A 14,407-nucleotide genomic window follows, 5' to 3' on the forward strand; every position below is an offset into this window, starting at 1 on the left:
GCCATGTATTTGATCATGCAGTTCCCTGCCCAAAAGTGCCCCCTCCTTGTTCTCTGTCTATCCAAATGTGGCTGTCCCTCAAAGACAACAACAAGGTACTTCCTCCATAAAGCAGTTTTGACTCCCTCAGCCACTCACTCTGCAACCTGAATGCACTTGGACTCAGCACCAACCAGTCCCAGCTTAAACAATGTTTGTCTACACTACTCTGTTCTCCTCTCTTGTCTCACAACTTGTTTATAAACTCTTGAGGTAAAGATCTCGTTCTACCCTACCATTCACATTGCTCAACACAAAGTTGGTCATAAAAGATGTGTTCCAACATACAACATTTTTTTCTACTATTTTTTTTCTCCATCACTTTTTCTTCCTATTTTTTTCTACAACACTTTTTCTTCCTATTGTCCTCAACAAGCAGAGAAATTTGAATGGCTTTGCTGCCTTTAAGGATGGACCCTCATGCTTTTATTTTTTTTAAAGGGAATGGAGTTGAGATTAAGGCAAGTAACCAAAAAATTAAGAGCAGAACTTCCTGCTTTAGTTACATGAGCATTTCAGTATGAGGAAACATTTGGGCCAAAATTACCTGGGCCATTGTCTCCATCATCTCATTAAACTTTCACCCTCTAAAAGCATTTGCTCACACCCTTGGCTTCTCTTCTTAAAATGGATTCAGCTACCATAGCTCACAAATATCACAAAACCCCAAGCTGAGTACCATTAGGGAATGAAGTGTGAACTGCCCAAGGATAGACATGAGTATCTGATGGCACTACATCCTCTCAAAATCCCCAGCATTTGTCTTCCTGCCAGATTGATCTTCTCTTGAGAAATATGGTTATTTTTCTCTCATTGGGGTAGCATAATCAGTGTGTTGACTCCTGTTTTCCTTCCTGGTAAATGGAACAGAGACAGGTGAAGAAAAATATAGAGGGAGCTTTGACAAATCTATGCAGGTTTTATTGCTGATGCAGACTGATTCTATACATTTCTAGAAATGCAACAATTTAGAAGGAAGGTGGGTGTGGCCAGAATTTGGGGAGGGGTGAAGGTAATGGACTTTGATGCACCTTATCAGTAGCTGGGCAGACACACTCTCTCTCCAGATGGACCTTGTCACATAGAAAAAAATCAGATGACATTGCATAGACCTTAATATTTTCATTAAAGTGAGAAGAGACTTTCACTTGCCTGAGAAAAATGTCTTAACTAAAAAATACATTTTTCAAAGACCACAGACAACAGCAAAGTAAAATGTGTCTGATTTATGGCAGGTTTAAAAGGTCTTCTTCCTACATGTGAGTCTAGAGCCACAGTAGGTGCCACAATAGAATGATAAATGAAGAAATAACTCAACCAGAAAGCCACAAGGCAGTGGGCTCTGGGGTTGGGACAGCCACCCCACTCTGCCTCAGAGTAGAATCCAAATGTTGAGGGTGAACAACTGTGTTGCCAGGTGAAAGGGGCAGAAAAAGAAAAGAGGGTGACAGAGGGAATCAGAAAATGAAATTTTTGTCACAAGTTCACCACTAATCATCTGCATGGCTTTGAGGAAATCACTTTACCTTTCTCTGCCTCTACTTTTGCATCTCCAAATGAGAATAACAAGAACCTGTCCCACCTACTCACTGGGATGTTATAAAAAATAAAACACACCATGATGAACTTGTGCTCTGAAGAGCTCAAAGCTCCATACAAATGCAAGGTATTAATTATGTTCTAAAGGTATCATTTCAGTGAGAAAGGTTAAAAAAAAGGAACATATTATTAAATTACATATTTGAAAAGATAAGAGGCATATTGGGAGGGCTGCTTTCAAGAGATATTATAAAAGCTGGCATTCTGTCTTCTAGATGCCAGCCAATCCACACAAAAACATAGATCTGAGTTGTGAGAGAAATAGATGGTGTGCAGGAGGTGAACCGTGTACCCAGGTAAATTGCAGAAACGTACTGACAAAATAAAATCGGCAACTTACATAATGAACATCACAAATTAACAAGCACACAAAAGACATAACATTACAAAGGAATAAGAGAAGATAGAAGTTCCAGGCAAATTCAAAGCTACAAGATGAGTTTTAAAGGGCAATTATGAACACGCACTTCTTCCCGCCCAATGGCAGGGGAGCCATGGCACAACAGGGAGGAAAGAGCAAGGCCTTTGGTGAGGCCAATCCTGCAAATAGCATGAGCAATAATTGAAGAGAAGAGCTAGCATCAGGTCCAGGCAAAAATAATCGTTTAATAAATTCCTAATATATCCAGTATTTATTCAGAATATGTATTAGGCTGTAGGAGAGACAAGAGAAAGGAAAACTGGGAAATTTCCCTTGTAGACTATCTGACAAGAAAGGATGAAACCATAAGAAATAGTGAAAAGATGCCTCAATGCTAAATATAGGGTACCGACTATAAATATTTCAGTTAGTTAAAGAAGAAAGATAATGAGTGGGTTTTCTCCACAGTATCTAAAAACATTTCTGGCTCTAAGATTTTAAAATTCTAAGAGCATTTTCTTTGCTAGAAACAATATTCAGAGACCTCTCACTTTTAGCTCTCAACTAAAGAATAGAAGGTAACTCTGGAGAAGTAGAAGCTGTTTACTTTGTATTCAGGAACACCAGCCCCAGCTAAGACTGAGGGTTCATGCTGAAAACACAGACAGAGCAGGTGGAAGTCTATATACTAAAATCTGAGGTCCCTGCACAGCTTCCAGAACACTGACAACCAAGCCTATGTCTCCCTCTAACTTTTTTTTTTTTTTAACTTCCTCCAGGGGAAAAGATAGCAAGGTACTCTATGGGGTAAATTCACAAATTCAAGAGGAAACATACAGAGATTCTATCAGTTCAGGCTCTGGACTTGCTTTGGACCTTACTAGTAAGTCTAGTAAGTCCTTTCTATACACACAGAGTCTCAGCATCTCTAGCATATAGTGTGAGCCATTGTTGCATCTGAGCAGACAGCACAGGGTGACCAGAGAGTAGAGGACAGGCTCTAATGGGATAAATGGAGACCAAAATAAGCACACAAACTGGAACAATTAAAGGAAATAAAAGAAAACAATAACCTTTCTGGAGAAGAAAATTTGTAAAAATTATTATAATTAATATTCTCAGAGGTTTAAAAAACTTTCCTAAAAAAGTTTTTCTTTGAAAGAAAAACAATAATTATTAAAAATTGGAGACACATATCAAAATAGAGAGAATAACATAATGAACCCAGAGTACTCATCAGCTAGCTTAAAAAATTAGCAATTTATCGTTAATTTTTTTTTTCACCTCAAAACATCACTCACTCTCCATCCCAGAGTATTTTAAAACAAATTCTAGATTAACAGCATATCGTCTATAAATATTTCAGGACAAATCTCTAAAAGATGAGTACCCTTTTAAAAATATGTCTGTAATACTAGTATCTAACCAAAAATTATTATTATTTCATATCATTAAAAAATCAGTCATATTTCAAATTGTCCTGTTTATCTCTCTAATTTTATTTTAATTTATTTATGGTTTGTTCAAATCAGGATAAAAGTTGCAACATTTTGATTTTTGTCAGGTTGCCTAAGCCTCTTTTAATCTGTAGGGTCCCCTTTGTTTCTCTTTCTGTCTCCCTTTCTATCTCCATTGTGATTTAATTTTGAAGATATTGGTGCATTTTTCTGTAGGGCATTTCACAGTCTGAATTTTGCATCCCTGTGGTATCATTAAATATCTTTCTCTATCCCTAATCATTTCCATTAATTGGCAATTAGATGTAAAGCCTTAGCCAAACTTAGGTTCAATACTTAGGCAAGAATTTTCAATAGCTGATGATATGTACTTCCATCAGGAGGACATAGTGTCTGCTTTTCTACCTTTTTGTGATGTTTTAAGCCTTGAAAATCACTGCTTAATCCCTAGAACTAAGTGTACTATTCCTTAAGGGTTACAAAATACCGTAATTCTACAATGTTTTCTTCATTTTATTAACTGGAATACTTATATAAAAAGAAATTTCCTCTCACCAAATATTTGATTTCCTTTACATACATTTGTATTAGAAAGGCATCATAAGTACTTAACTGTTACCTTTATTAATGAATTTTTACAATAATGAGTTGGTTCTGCAGCATCCTTCAAAGGTAATCAATGAGTTGGCTTTTTTGGTTGTTTGTTTGCTGTTTTCAAATACCATTGTAAACTCATAAATTTGTATATCATTGATCTGGTACAATCTGTCACAATTACTCTTCTTACTGGTGCTGAAAACCTCTTCAAGTTGACTCCTGAATCCTTTTGACATAATCTGGAAGTCTTTGCTTTTTGATTTGACAAGATGTTCCAGGCTCATCTTATCCATTTCCAGCTTTAGACCTGGATTCTTTTATTTCTCCAAAACGTTCTTGTTCTTTTCAGTGGGAAATAGTATTTCGATACCACAATTTCTTTCTTTCATGTCAGATTCTTGCTGTGTTTCAAGATTTAAAAATACATTTTTCCAGACTGTTCAGTTGCTTGAGTGAGAGGATTGGTCCAAACAACCTAGCCCACCAGTCACACAAACTCATCTCAGGACCTTTGCTAAATCCAGTTATTGGCATGTGCTTCCCCTGCTGATTTGCACAGCTCATTTCTCTAATTGTGTAAAAGCTTTGCTTAAAATTCAGTTTCTCTATGAACAGTTCCCTGACTGTACAGAGTGCAAAGAAGCAAGTAAGTGTTGAATGAATGAATGAACAGTGCATACATAAAACACAAAGAGAAGCTTATTAAAAGGGAAGAGAGCATGATCAGAAAAGATACCTTAAAATTTTTACATATCAAAACAAAATTAAAAATTCAGAATATCAATCCATAAGCATAAACATCTAAAAACAAACTAACAAAAAAACCTGATAATAAATAATTTTACAAGAAAAGTTCAACAAAGTCCCAGAAATAAAGACTAGTTTTCTAGAAAGCAATTAAAAGGGTCTATTGAATACTCAGAATAATGGATGAAAAAAGACCCACAACAAGGCTTACGTGTTGACCCTAAAAGTTTTCACAAAGAGGAATACACTGATTATATACAAAAGGTCAGCAGTTACAGTGCCATCCAACTTCTCAATAGTGACATGCTTTTGAAATATTTCTTAATCTAGAATAAGTTGTTAATCAAGTGTGAAGAGGAGAATAAGGAAATTTTTTCGCATGTGAGTTCCCATGAAGGGAAATCCCAGACTGACAGCAACCATGAAGAATTTATGAGCCCAAATTCTAGGATAAGATGAAGGACTAGACAAGGAATATCTTCTAGAAAGTAGAAAGGTAGGGATGAAAAAGGGAGGTGGTGGGAAGAAGACAAAAAGACTACCTAATTCACTTAGATCAATGGGGAAGGAATTTCTACAATTGTCAGATTATTTGGGGATGATTTATTGATTGGTACATAAAAAATCCTAATAAGTAAGTATATATATATATAATATATATATATTATATATATATATATATTATATATAGATATAATTAAATCCAAACAAACAAACAAATAAAAAATTGAAATAAAATGTTAAAGAAAGGAAATAAAACTAGTATACCACATGGCTCAGCTGTGAGTAATAACAAAGTAAACATAACAGAGTGAGCTCAAAATTATGGCTTATTTACACTGGGAGAGTGGGAAAGGGGAATGGTCTGGGCTGGTGTGTGCATGCACAGGACAGTGCATGTAACAGAGCTAAATTTATTTTCCTAAAGAAGAATCAGAAGACACTATATTTAGCTGGAAATTTAAAAAATGACAAAATAAAAATGGTATCTTTAAATATAAAAATGAATATTAAAAGATACAGTTGAAAGATTTAAAAATATTACCTTGGGGAAGTGTGAATTGGAGATGGGGAGATGCTTTTTTAACTTAGCCAAAAAAAAAAAAAAAAAAAAACCTACTTAACTTTTTAAACTAGGTAAATGTGTTTTTAAAATGGTTAATAAGATGTCAAAAAGTAACATTTGGAAAATAGATTAGCCTTGTTAATGACAATTTACATAAGGTAAAAGCATGTCCTGTAGTCCAGGGGCAAGGCAGGTGACAGCTTGAACAGTGTTAAATGTGTACAACCAGAGGTTGTCACACCTGGCTTATACGGGCAGTTTTCCCCAAAAAACATAGAAACTGAAAATCCGCATTGGCTTGGTTTACCTATGGCTCTCTTGATGTTTTCAAAGAATGATTTACTATCCAACAGAAGTTCCTCATGGTTCAGATCCCCTCGGAGAACTGACACTTCTAGAGATCCTGTCTACTCAGGACGGAGTTAAGCTGGAGAGAAAAGGAGTGTGCAATCATGAACACAAGATGTACTACCAGTGATCGAGACCAGGCTGATGCAAAAAATCAAAGGCAAGAGCCAGCCCATAACCCAAAGGAAAACATAGATGCAAAACACTTCATTTCATTCTCAATTCGAACCCTTCCCTTTTATTCTCAGTCTTTCTCTCAACATCTTCCCAGACTTCATACATCCTGATACCTCCCTAAAGGTGACAAGAATATCAATGCTATTAAATCTCATTCCCTTTATCCTTATTACACTATTCTTGCATGGCCAAGAAGCTCATTATCTGAGACATGTTCCTCTAATTCTATATTTTTATTGTACTCTACTTCTGCCTGCAAAACACAATATAAAAACTGTCTCCAAATATTCATAGGCATATATATAAACCCTTCAAATGTACCTTTGCCATACATATTATTTAAATTCTTATTTTCCCTATTTTAGTGCAATAAAAATACATCCTGATAAATAAAAATTCTGTATTTTTCAGTTATTCTAAAATCTTCTAGTCTTCCTATAAAATTCTAGGGAACCATTTCTGCATTTATCAACATCTTTCTTGCCTGCTTGAGCTGTCCTTCAAAATTTCTATGAAAAATATGGCTAAAAATTATTCCTTGTTGAATTTTATTATGGATAAAAGCAGTGCCATATATAAACTACATTGGGTGGGAAAATTTCAGCCACATGGAGTTATGAAGATTCCTACAATCCAACAAAGTTTGTCCAGCCACTATGTCTAAACTTCCTCAGAAAGATTATTGTTTTTTGGACTTAGAGAAGATCATCTTATATAAAATGCAAATTTTAGCTCTACCAAGGGGAAAATAAAGGTCTCAGACATTTGCCTAAAAACAAATTTGACTGGTGGAAGAAAATATAAATATAATTCTTCCAGGGGTCTAGGGTAGGGCAGGTGTTACCAATGGGGATAGAGCTGCAGAAGAAGGGTGAGGACACTGACCACCTTCTGCTTTCCAGTCTGGTCCCATATCAGCCACAAGTAAAAGGAATCTGATTTTTGACAAGGGTGGTGGTACATGCGGAAACTAAGTCACTGATCTAACATCCATCATGCTGATGCATGGAGACTAGTGTTCCCTGTCCAATTCGGTGGTGACTTTTTGGGTCTGGCCTCACAAGACATATGTGCTGCTGTCCTTTATCTTTCTTTGTACATGGCCACATTTAGGCTCACTCAGCAACACAGAAGGCTAAAGGAATCAAATGCATCTATTCACATATGGTGAATGACTGGCAGGGCTCAATGGACCCTTTGCAGAGCTCTTTACAATTTATCATTGTGAACGGTACTATAAACTACCATTTTTTTTTTTGAGCTATTACCATACGGTAGGCATATTACATTCAATGAATTGTTTAAACTCAAACCTTGCCAGGTCAGTTATTTTCCCCATTTTATAGGAGAAGTAACTGAGGCTCAAGATCGCTGAGCTAATAAATGACACAGATAGAACTGGCAACCAGTTCTGCATAGCTCTAAACCTCATGCTGCTTCCACTGTGCTGGGCTGCTGCTTGGAATGAAGCATGGTTTCTGACCTCAGTGACATATGAGTGGAGAACATCATTTAGCAAAAGAAGTCCACCTTCAGCAGCCCTCAAATCAAACCAAATTGGTGATTGTATGAACCACCTTACGTATAAAACTAGACCTGGTGAAGAGGGTGTTTGTGCTTGCGTGCATGTGAATGGAATGCGTGTAAATAATACAAATCCATGAGTGTTTTGCACGTATTAAACTTTATAATTCACCCAATGCAAAATAATTTGGGGCTGTTTTAGAGTGTATTCAAATACCAGCCCCACAAATACCCGCCCTCTTCTTAATATCCTGTTGCTTCCACAAATTCTTCTGTATGCAGATCCCTTGGGCTACCTAGGTTGGTTATATTCCCATGTAAATCCCTTAGACTTTGGACTTAGTATGCAATTTAATCCTGAGAGCCTAGAGCTAAAACAGAGAGAACGAAATAATAAACATTGTTAACTAAAGAAAGAATGTAAATATTCCAATATAAGCAAGCTGCAATACCTACATGTGCATTAGCACCTTCCAATATTGGAAGCTTTATCCTCCTTTAAAGTATTAATCTGTAAGGAAATTTTTAGAGCCCAAAATTAACAACCAATCATTTTTTTTCTCAACCCAAGATAAGAAACAATCTCCTCTTTTACTCTACCCCCTTTTCATTTTGCTGACATTTTGTAACATAATGGACACTAATAAATAGCCCAAAATGGTCAACTCAGAGATTTCCAAACAAACTTGGCAGGACTCAAAGCATTGGCTTTGGATGTGCAAGGAGAATATAAGACCTTCTGGGGTGTTATCCACCCAGTCAGAACACTTTATCATTCATCCGTCATTACTTACTTCCTCATTCCAAAGTAGCCTCCTGCCATGACAGTGTGCCATGAGCTGCCCTGCAATCATTCCGGTACACATTGCACCTTTGGCAGGGAGACTGCCATTCTTGTTTAAGACAGTTATTGGTCTCATGTTTATGCTAATTTTTCAAATGTCTTGATGTAATTCTATTTTCTATCAGAGTATATAAGAGACTCGTAGCATCTTTTCTCTATTTGGAGAAAACTAAAAGCTTTGAAATTTCTTGGCCTCTTTCAAGAAGTAAGCTTAAGGCAAATCCATTCCTCATATCTCCTAAAGGGATTGGCATCACTCTCAGGGATGTAGGCATTCCTGATGCCAGGGTTGGCATTCTGCATCATTATTTTCTGTAATCTATGCATAAAAATAGGTAAAATTTTGACAGTTGCATTTGATATCAGGTCCTATTCTAACAGGCACTAGGGCACTTCTCAGTAAGTCACTCAACTGCCACCTGCTCCATCAGTATCACACATCTAATAGATGTTTGCTGGTAGCTCACCTTGTGCCAAGTGGGTCTAAATAAAGAAAATTTAAAAAGGAAAGAAAGAGAGGGGACAGATCTAGGCCACGTGTGATGAGAGTGATGGGATATTTCAATACAATTATCATTTCCCCATATTAGAAATGGATTAACTGAAGCTAAGAGAAAGTGAATGATTTGTACAATGACCACAAAGCTCATGTCTGATATCAGGACTCAATGGCTTCAGAGACAATGGTATGGCCATTTCCTGGCAATGCAAAGGTAGAGAATACTTACTTTGTTCAGAGTAAATGTCACGTCAAGGAACCTATATTTTTACACAACTGCTTGGTATCCAACTGAAATGGATTTAGGACATCCCTCTCTCCATTGGCAAGTATGCTGTAGAAATTCAGTTATATGAACACACACACACACACACACACACACACACACACACACGCATGCATGCAAAACATGCTAAGAACCAGGTTAAGGACAGAGAAAAGTAGCATCATACGGCAGTTTTGTTTAACCAATACGACAGAAACCAGCATTAAGGAGAACATACCTGAGGAAAACAAAGGTTCCTGTGAGCATCAATTTATAAAAATTCAGGACATATACTTATACCACCAAAAAATTGGCAACCAATCTATTTCCAGAACATGTAAATATGTTCTCTTAACTGCAAAGACACAGCCATGGTATAAAACATGAAAATAGTGAAACTTCAATTTACTGTTATCCAATAAAAATGTAATGCAATCCATCAATGTGAGTCATATATGTAATTTTAAATATTGTAACAATCACATTAAAAAGGTGAAAATAAATAGTAAAATTAATTTTTGAAGTACACTTTTATTAATATAATGCCACAATTTTAAGATACAATCAATATAAACTATTAACAAAATATTTTACATTTTTAAACAAATACAGTATGTTTTAACAAGTAAGACACATCTTGATTCAGATTAGCCACATTTCAAGTTCTCATTAGCCACATGGAGCTAAGCCTGCCATGTTGAAAAGCACAACTCTATACTATGTCCATACATCAGAATACTATTTATTCTTGTCTTTATTGATCCTCTTGGTTCATAAATAAAGGATCCAGACTAATTATAAAATTAGGGAATGAAGGTTCATAAGTATAGGATCCAGACTAATCATAACATTTAGAAGAGGCTAAAGAGAGGTTTCAATACAGGCAGGGGCAATTGGCAATCCTAAGAGACAGAGGTAGTTAATATACAACTAAAATGCTGACTTGGATGAGTGAGCTGAAGAGAGAAAATCGGAAGTCCTGGAACCAGGGCTTCCTGTAATGTGTAGATTTTCATATACCTGAGAATATCAGAAGCTGTTCAGTGGGGAAGGTTAAAGAGCCTTGAATGACAATCTGCCTCCAAGAGTAGTGGAACAGGAGCTAGGTACAGACACCTAAGGCTGATCAGTGGATCCCAAAAGAAGATTTGGCCACTGCTTAAGCTGACAGCATGGGGCAAATAGTGATAGCCATACCTTTGGTTGACAGGTATTTTGGTTGAGAAAGATTTCTTTGCAGAATGCAAAACATATTACAACAAAAAACTGCACAGACTTTGTATCTCATTAACATTCATAACCAATAACAAATAAACCAATAAATAAAACAATAATAGCAATAACAGAAGAAAAACGGCATCATAAATCAATAGCAAAAGAATGGATTATTTTACAAATGCCATTGAGAATGTAATTAGAAAAACTCTATGTATGAGGATACTTCAAAATTTTCATAGATTTGTATTATCTTTTTATTCCATTGTTCTGTGAATTTGTAAAGTACCCTTGTATTTCAAAATGTTAAACTTCTTTTTTTTAAAAAAAAAAAAAAAAAGCTAGAAAAAATATCAGAGGATTTCAGTGTTTTTCCAGGATAAGAAAGATTTTTCTAAGCACAGAACGTATAAAGGAAAGCCATTTGGGGGTGTGAGAAACAATCAATGTATTTCTATCAAAAGTAAAACAGTTCTGAAATTCAAGAAATATCATAAGTCAAATTAAACACAAATGATAAACAAGAAAATATTTAATACAAATAATTTCTTTTACAAATCCATAGAAAAAATCAAAAGATGAGTAAAAGGTATGTACAGACATCTCACAAAAGAAAACCATAAAAAAGCAGATGAAAGATGTGAACAGACGATAGTTTGGCAGAATTCAAATAAACTGGAAACTGAATTGCAGTGTTCAACCTTACCAGTAATAATGAAATGAGACGTAATGCAAAAGATGCTGGGCCTGTCAAATCCATCTACAGAGTGGTAGTTTATCACAGCATTGTATGTACTAGCAAAACACAAAACATGGGAGCATTCTGTGTGCTAATGAGAGAAAAAGGAGTTTAACTAAATAAAAATACACTCTTTCAGAACATTTACTGTCATGTTTTCAGTGTGTAATGAATAGGAGAAAAGTAGAGTCTACTAGTATTTATTTGATTAAATTTTGAATTTAAAAAATGGAGTACAAACTCATCTACATGTATAAGTCTATTTTTGTTAAAATACATATGTTTATATTTTAATAACAGATTAAATTGTATTAGTAAATTTTATATATGTGGTTCTATGTATATAGATTATTTACATATTTGTGTAAACACAGGCAAACACATTTGGAAAATGCATATATAGAAAAAAGCTTGAATAAATATATTAAATTTTTAACATGTCATATTTGGAAAATAGAGCTATAATTTATTATTTTTGCTGTATTTATTTTTCTATTTATCGAATGGTCTGAAATGATTACTTATTTTTTATAATTAAACTATTACTGCTAATAAAGTTCTAAATATTAGTAGGCCATACGTTTAATAGCAGGGAGTGATGTGGTTACCAACAAAACTAACAATATCTCTCATGCTGGAGATACCAAACTGAACAAGTAATTTCTTGTCCAAGTGAAAAAAGTTATTATAGTACAGCATCCAGGAACAGATTTCACATACACTGTATGAGGAGGAAGATTTCAACGGAGTTTGGCTTATGCAAGACATTAAACTTGTCCAAGTCCTTGTAGAATTTGTGAAAAACAGAAGAACGTTACGGACTTGGGATTGTAGAATATCATGGGTAAAGACAACACTGGAAAGCAGCTTGTGTACAGAGAGCTTCTTTCCTACATGTGCAAGAAATTTATCTGCTCTACAAGGTTTCTTCCTTCCAGAAAGCAATCTAAGCCATCTGGTTTCCAGTCTGGAAGTCATTGGATCTAAGATGGGTGGTGGAAGTGAAATTCTATCAGTCTGCCATAGTTTAGAGACAGTGGTAGCTCTCACTAAAGGGATCCTCCTCCAGAATAAGAATTCTAAACATAGAATAAGCAATAATTTCAGTTTAGTTAGTTTAACTCATTCTTTGCTAGAGTCTTTTGGCCAAAGTCACAGGATAGTCATTTGGCCATATTCTCAGGCAAAATATTTTACATAATTGAATTACTGCTGGACAGAGGCTGGGTTCAAATTATACTATTAGCATTTAAATCTCAATATGTAGGAATGTATCCTTGTTGAAACAGACATTCCAGTTAACTGTATACAATTTTATTTTAATTATCTCAGTCTTTCATAGTATATGGTATGTCTTTCTTTGGATTCCGTGTCTTTTGCTTCTACTTCACTTTCATGTCCAATTCATTCTTTCTCTTGGAGATTGTTTTCTCTTTGAACCTAGCTCTTTCACCTGCTTCAGGAAATTTCATCTGACTAGTATTTGTCTCCTAAATGTGGTGCATACTACAAGACAGAGTGTCCCCAGCTTATGTTAGGGTAAAAAAATAATCCAGGGAAAAAGTCTTCAAGGACACATAGTATGCAGACACACAGCACAGTTCCCTTTGGTTTGGGGCACTGAGAAATGACAAAATAAAATAACACTTCTATTTCCAGCAAATCCAGAGCCTAAACCTTACTTTTTGACCATTTCCAGACTTCAGCACCCCGTATGCTATGTTGTTACAAAACATTTTCACATTAAACAATCCTCTTTCAATTACTTGCAAAGCAAATTTCAGAGGGGGAGCCCAACCAACAACAGGGACCTAGCTAGGGATCCCAAACCTTGTAACCTGTTGATGCCTCAGGGTGAACTTGAATCCTTTTCCTGAAGGTGAAATCGGTCTTCAGAGTCCACTGAGCCTTTTAGTCCCTTGAAAGTTCTTACAGTGTCTATAAAAATTTCTGCTCTTAACCTTTCTTGTGTTATAAAAAGCACAGCCACGTTCCTCATAACTATTTGATGTCTTATATAAAACCCTTTATATATAAAAAAAAAATCTCCCCAGATAGTCTCAAAAGAAAAGTTGCCCGGCGTTGTCTTAAAATGGCATGCTTATTTAACACCGGCATGAAGGATAGAGTCAGTGCTCTGAATTCTGACTGTCCATGCTGGCATTGAGGTGCACTGTTAAAACCTGCCAGTTGCTAAAATATCCCTTCTACTCCATGGGGAGATAGTGTCAAGAGTAAAAGCCAGAAAGGAAAAATTTTGGCTGGCATCCAAAAACAGTTGTAGAAAAGAAGGTTCTCTCTCCGACAGCATTCTGACATGCTTTCTTCAGTCTTGCCATGAAGTTGAAATCTTTCCTCAGGAGAGATGAGTGTATTTATAAAGAAGCACACACGTGGTGGGCTCAGGAATTTCAAACATGGCCCAATCTGACATGAAGGAAGGGAAAGGAGAGGGAGTGGGGAAGAGACCGCTGAAGTTCCAGAAAGGGCTGTCAAAAGTAAGCCGTTTCAACAGATTTATCTTTGAAATATTCCTACTGCCTAACTTTTCTGGGAGATTCTAATTTGGACCCAATCCTTTTATGATTTTATATGAGGCTGCTTATTTACTTGATCTCTGAAAGTTTGGATCTATGATATACATACTGATATATGTCACCTACATGATAAAATCAATTTTGCATTTATGTGGTAATTAGCACACAACACACTAGTATCCAAAGATCAGCTAAGAAATGTAGTCAAAATTTTAAAAGCCTACCTGGAAAGAAGTAGTAGGGGTGGTGATAGGGAAATATATAAACTTTATTTTTAAAAACTCCACCAACCTCAACCGACAGTGCCACTGTGATAGAGAAGAGAGTGGCGGGCCTCTGCCATTACAAAGTCTGCGATGGTGGTGATGGAGGACTGTGCCTGTGTGTGCACAT

Source organism: Cynocephalus volans, chromosome 13 (genome assembly GCF_027409185.1).
Source record: "Cynocephalus volans isolate mCynVol1 chromosome 13, mCynVol1.pri, whole genome shotgun sequence".
NCBI lineage: Eukaryota > Metazoa > Chordata > Mammalia > Dermoptera > Cynocephalidae > Cynocephalus > Cynocephalus volans.